Source organism: Pongo pygmaeus, chromosome 2 (genome assembly GCF_028885625.2).
Source record: "Pongo pygmaeus isolate AG05252 chromosome 2, NHGRI_mPonPyg2-v2.0_pri, whole genome shotgun sequence".
NCBI classification, from domain to species: domain Eukaryota; kingdom Metazoa; phylum Chordata; class Mammalia; order Primates; family Hominidae; genus Pongo; species Pongo pygmaeus.
Window position 1 is genome coordinate 170,353,778 of NC_085930.1, and position 6,000 is coordinate 170,359,777.

At 42.1% G+C, this 6,000-nt stretch overlaps 1 protein-coding gene across 3 annotated transcripts in view; it reads right to left on the bottom strand.

Moving 5' to 3' along the window:
* SPTSSB (serine palmitoyltransferase small subunit B) overlaps positions 1-5,719 on the bottom strand; it is a 28,958-nt gene extending 23,239 nt beyond the window's left edge. For all 3 annotated transcript variants that reach the window (XM_054483430.1, XM_054483429.1, XM_054483428.1), the window contains exon 1: positions 4,649-5,719. The gene's annotated coding sequence lies outside the window, so the exon portion shown is untranslated. The remainder of the gene's footprint in view (positions 1-4,648) is intronic.
* Between the last annotated feature and the right edge of the window lie 281 nt (positions 5,720-6,000).

The following is a 6,000-nucleotide window of genomic DNA, read 5'->3' on the forward strand; positions in this document are numbered from 1 at the left end:
GTGCTAATATACTATTTTTTTCTGATGAAAGAACAGCAAATATAGGCAGCAAAGTAATGTTGGTGGTTGAAGCTAATGGCAAGGGGAAACCAAAGCTTCCCGGGGAAGAGAGAAATTAAGCTGGTAATCCTTTTGGCGAGTTACAGTGGCCAGGTTTGTACGTGATTTTACATTTTTCTAATTGCATGATCTTAATTCCTAGTCTGATCTCACTATTTAAAATGGTACCTCATTCTTTTCTCTGTTTTATGTTTCTTCAGAGCCCTTATCTTCATTATGTAATTTACTTATTATTATTAATGTCTGACATCTTGGGAATTTTTGTCTATTTTATTACTTATCCAGGGTCTAGAAGTGACCTGGTACAGGGTAGGTGTGCAATAATTCATTTATCTTTTTTTATCTGTTGAATAAATGAATCATTAATCCTGATGAAAGCAATATTTTAAAAGTAACTATAATCAAGTCTTTTCCTACATGTATTGATTTTATAAACAAATGGCTGGGCCGGGTGCAGTGGCTCATGCCTATAATCCCAGCACTTTAGGAAGCCAAGGTGGGTAGATTACCTGACGTCAAGAGTTCGAGACCAGCCTGGCCAACATAGTGAAACCCCGTCTCTACTAAAATACAAAAAAATTTAGCCGGGCGTGGTGGCAGACGCCTGTAATCCCAGCTACTGGGGAGGCTGAGGCAGGACAATCACTTGAACCTGGGAGGCGGAGGTCACAGTGAGCTGACATCATGCCATTGCACTCCAGCCTGGGCAAAAAGAGTGACACTCTGTCTCAGAATAAATAAATCAATAAAAGTAAAATAAATAAATTGCTGGACATTAAAAATTATTTTATATAAATCTTGTAATTAGAGAAAATATTACAGTGGATGTCTACAAAAGCTTTGATGATCAAACCCACACAAATCAGCATGATATGCTCCTCAAAAACATACACATGAAAGAATAAGCCCGTGCTGGTGAGAATGGAAAATCCTGAGGTTTCCTGAAGCCGGTAGACTTGAATCCCTAAAGCTAGGTATGGTTTGTTTCAGTGAACTCATAACTGTCTGGCAGCAAGGCTGAGGCTGCTTGCCACCCCCATGACACTCTGAGGCTCACTAGTTTTATATTTCCATTTCTGGACAAAGCATTATCATTTGATTTCATGGTTCTTAGTACAGGATCAGGCAGCTTGTGGGAACTCAAAACATAAAAGATGAATAGAGGAACATATTAATTATTTGGGAGAGTCTCCTGCATTTGAGGTTGTCATAATCACAGCAGATGCTTTCTGACAATGACATGTTAGTATGCTGTGAAGACTTCAGTGGCTGCTCCAGCTTTTCCTCTTCCCAAGACTCTCTGGCTTTTAGGGCCAGTCTAGTGTAGGCAAAACTGGGTTAATCTGAGTAGAAGGCAAGTACACTTTTGGCTGAGATCCAGGTACCTTCCTCTCTCACCCAATGTGGGCCTGAACAAACTCAACCGCTGGCCTGAATCACTGATAAAGGACTACACATATCTAGAAGTAGGAGGAACAAGTGGCCTCACAGGTCCTGGATTAATATAACGAGTTGATGATTCCAAAAAGATATAGCATTGCAAGCGAATTCTTTGTAGGACTATACTAATGACATCTGACTTAATTCTAAGTGGAGAAAAGTTTGGGCAGGCATGTAAACATATGTGAATCACATAGCTGTGTGACACCTGTGAAATTCTTAAATATTTCATATATTTTAATGTGGTCGTTGGGGAAAAGCCTCACATAAACTATTGGTCAAATGGCACAGGCGGATTCAGCAACTCTAAGTTTTAAACCCATTTGTTCTTTTAATACTCTGGAAAATTTTTTAAAACCAGCTTTATTGAGATAAAACTCACCATACAATTTACCTACTTAAAGTACACAATTCAGTGGTTTTTAGTATGTTTACAGTATTGCAACCATCATGACAGTCAATTTTAGACCATTTGCATCACCCCAAGAAGACACCCTGTACCCTTTAGTCACTCCCGTTTTCTCCCTAATCTTACCTTCTACTCCAGCCTCAGGAAACAACTAATCTACTTTCTCTATAGATTTGCCTATTGTGGATATGTTATGTAAATAAATCATATAATATGTGGTCTTCTTTCACTTAACATAATCTCTTCAATGTTCATCCATGTTGTGGTATGTATCAGCCACATGATTTTCACTGCTGAATAATATTTTATCATTTCATTCCATACTACATTTTATTTATCCATTCATCATTCAATAAACAACTTGGGTTGTTTCAATCAGCTTCTTTGGGTGTTATGAGTAATGCCACTATGAACATTCATGTACAGTTCTTGAACAGACATAAATTTTCAATTCTCTTGAATATATGCCTAGAAGTGGAATTGCTTGATTATGTGGTAACTCTATTTTCAAATTTTTGAGGAACTATCAAACTCTCTTCCATAGCGATTGCACCATTTTACATCCCCACCAGCGATACCAGCAATATATGACAGTTCAATTTTCTCTACATCTTCTCTAACACTTGCTATTGTCTTTCTTTTTTTCTTTCTTTCTTTCCTTCCTTCCTTCCTTCCTTCTTTCTTTCTTTCGTTCTCTTTCTTTCTTTTTCTTTCTCTCTCTCTCTTTCTTTCCTTCCTTTTTTTTTTTTTTTTTTTTGTGATAGCCATTCCGGTTGGTGTGAAGTGGGATTGTATGGTGGTTTTGATTTGATTTTCATTTCCCCAACCACTAATGGCTAGTAAACACCTTCTCATGTGTAAATTGGCTGTTTCTACCTGCTCTTTGGAGAAATGTCTATTCAAATTTTTTGTCCATTTTTAAATGGGCTATGTTTTTGTTGTTGAGTTCTTCATTTTCTGCATTAAGAGTGGAGGATGGCTGGAGGAAGAGAGTCTCAGACCTCTCAGTTGCTCTCATCTACAATAGAGCTCTGAAACACAAAGCTGGTGATGATGAGTAATGCTGGTGGCTTGCTTCTCTCAGGGTATACTGTAGACGAGGATCTAGGTTGAGAGGGGGCCCTGTGTTACTGGCTGCACCCATCCATAGTGGAACATCATCACACTCAACTGGAGAGGGCGGGGAAATATATTGTGGTTCAAGCGTCACAATTGTTTGCAGTTCTTGCTGAAATATAAGACGTTGTCTTGAATAAATATTTTCTTCATGCTGTATGTCCTAAGGACAATTTCCAGGAACTTTAAATGGTTATTTATCTATAATTTTCACCAGTTATTGTTGTTTTTTGGGAGTGGATTTGAAAAGCTCTTCACATCACCATTCTGGAAGTGAGTCCTATTTGGATCATTTTTTATGAATATTTTGCTTCTTTTCTACTTGGTGGTAAAATAGTGGTAAAACTCTCTTTATAATTAGCATAGTAGAGAGAGAATTGCTGTGCAATTATAAAGGGCAGTTTTTATAAAAGTATTTGCAAATTTACAGTGAATTAAGAAAACCAATGAGAGTTGAGGACTGGTTGACTTTCAACTTCAAATCGACTTTCACCTTCAAATCTGGTCGAATTCTAGAATGACCATGCTTTGTTTTGACAAATAATTTTTAATTTATTGTCATTAAATAGTTGTAAATAAATAACTGGATAATGAGTGACACTGCATTTCATACTACAGCTTGTTGGTTTTGGTCTAGTTATCTATGTACAAAGCCATCACAGCCATTGAAAAAGTCACCGAAATGACCTGTTTTAAACAGCATAGGGATAATTCAGATGTGGAAATCAAGTTATTAAAAATTCAACATTTTTATGTATACATTTTAGAATTTCACCAGCAAAAATGACCATGTATTTCACAAAGTCTTTTTGAAAAACAACTTTCCCAACTCCCCTGATGCAGTTGTTTGGATTTTGGGGCTAGTTCTTACATTTAACAATTCTTCAAACTCCCTATCTGATTATGGACTGGGCTCATATGTGAATTGCCAACCAGTTGAATGTCACTTTAGTTGAAACAAATCTGGAGTCCAACTCATATTTAAAATGCTTCTCTAAACATTTCCCCACCTTCTCCATCCCCACGGCAAAGTTAACTATTTAGCTAACTCTAGCTGGCTGTCTTTTGGTGAAGAAGTTTGGTTACTTATAAAGGATTACTTAAGTATCTTTGAAAAAATACATACTGCTTAATACTTACAAGAGAATGTTACAATGTTTTCCTTGTTGGAAATTCTTCACTTTTTGGCAGGTGACTTGTGTGTACTATTTCCTAAAGTACAGTAGTTTAAGTAGCTTATGGGCAGAGAGGGATTGTATAAGAGCACGGAACTAGGTAAAGATGAATAAGAAGGAAACCAAGCACATCCCAATGATATTTTCCTGAGTCGTTAATGGACTACACAAAGGTAAATAGTGAAAATAGCAAAGTAATTTTCTCTTCTTTTAGTTCAAAAAGTTTCAGTGTTAAAGTTTGGCTTCTATTGAGTGAAACATCTTAGTTTCCCACATAGTGAAAGGTAAATGGAAAAATCCATCAATTCTGAAAATTGTAATGCAGTTAAATAATAAACTGATAAATTGCGTTAAATCTCAGTATTAATTTTTTCCTTCTATAGAGACAGGAATTCTATCCTACTAAAGCTACTTAACAGTTCAAGTAGGTATTTTGGAAGATGCTTACCTCCCAGTTGGGTGTATCTCCCTGCGGCTTAGGTGAGCGCCGAGGCTTTGGCTCCTCCCCAGCTGCTGCGAGCTTCCCACTGCGCCGGGCGCCTGGGAGCCTCCCGGAGTTAGGTGTTCGGCCCCGCCCTCGGGACTATTGCTAAAACTCAAATTCTACCAGGCTAATTCCGGTGATTAATTATTGACAAAAGGAAAACACTCCTACGCAAACTTGTGTCCAACCGCACTGCTCCCAGCGACTCCTTCCAGAATAGAATGCCTGCTGCAACACTCCCCTCCCCCCACTTGCTCTACGGTCCCAACTTCTCATACGCTGCCACTCTCAGTCTTGGGCGATCAGACTGGTCCTCGGAGGAATGCAGCTCAACGACTTCTACATTTTAAAATTTGGTTTTCCGCAGCTCGTTCGCACTTCGCCAGGGACCAGCCTCTCGGGAGGGGGCGCTTTCCCGGTGCAGGGGAAGCCGGGGCTCCGAGAGCAACAGAGGCGGCTGAGGCGTCGCTGTCACCTCCGGCTGCTGCAGTAAAACCCCGAGTCGAGGCGGGGACCGGGAGGAGGGGATAGGGAGGCGCCCTCCCCCGCGCTGGGGCTGGGATCCCCGACACTACTGAAGGGGCACGTCCTTTGGCGGTGGTAGAGGGGCGGGCCGATAAACAGGAGGTGAGAAGGTGGGAGCTCTGGGGCTTTAGCCTAAGCTGCGTTAAAGCGCTCAGGGAAAGCCCGCGCCCAGCATCCACCGGGCTGCAGACTTTGGCAAGGGAGCGAAGAAGCCCGGGTGTAAGCACAGCAGGACTGCGTCTGAAACTCGGCATCAGGCTGCTAAGTGAGCCCAGGGCTCGGGCTGGGGCAGCGGGCAGCCAAGCAAGCATCCCACCCCATTTGTTTGTCAAAAACCGAAGAAAGCAAAGCCTTTTAGCACTGGCAGCTAATTTTGGTGCCTCTGAACGTGTGAAACGCCCCTCCCCGCCCCACTCGCATCCTGCCACCTTGCCCGCGGTAGCTGGGAGGTTAATCGTTAAAAAGGTGGACTGCCCCAGGAAAACAGATTAAAGGATCGTGTCCGGAGAACTTGTGTGTGCCCACTCACAAGTGCAGAGAATTAATCTCGGCCCGGACTGCGGCAGGAGGGCAAACTGGGGAAAGAGAGCTGGGAGGCGGCCCGGTGGTGCAGAGACGCGCGGCGCCTGCTCCCGCGGCTCCCGGGGCTGGCGTGCCCTGCGCTTACGCTCCGCGCTGGAATATCTTCCCCGGAGAGCTCGGGACCAGCGCGAGCACCTTCCCTGGAAGCCCACATCCATCACCCAGCGATCTCCTCTCCATCGAGAGCAGGGCTTGCTGAGAGTGGCGGA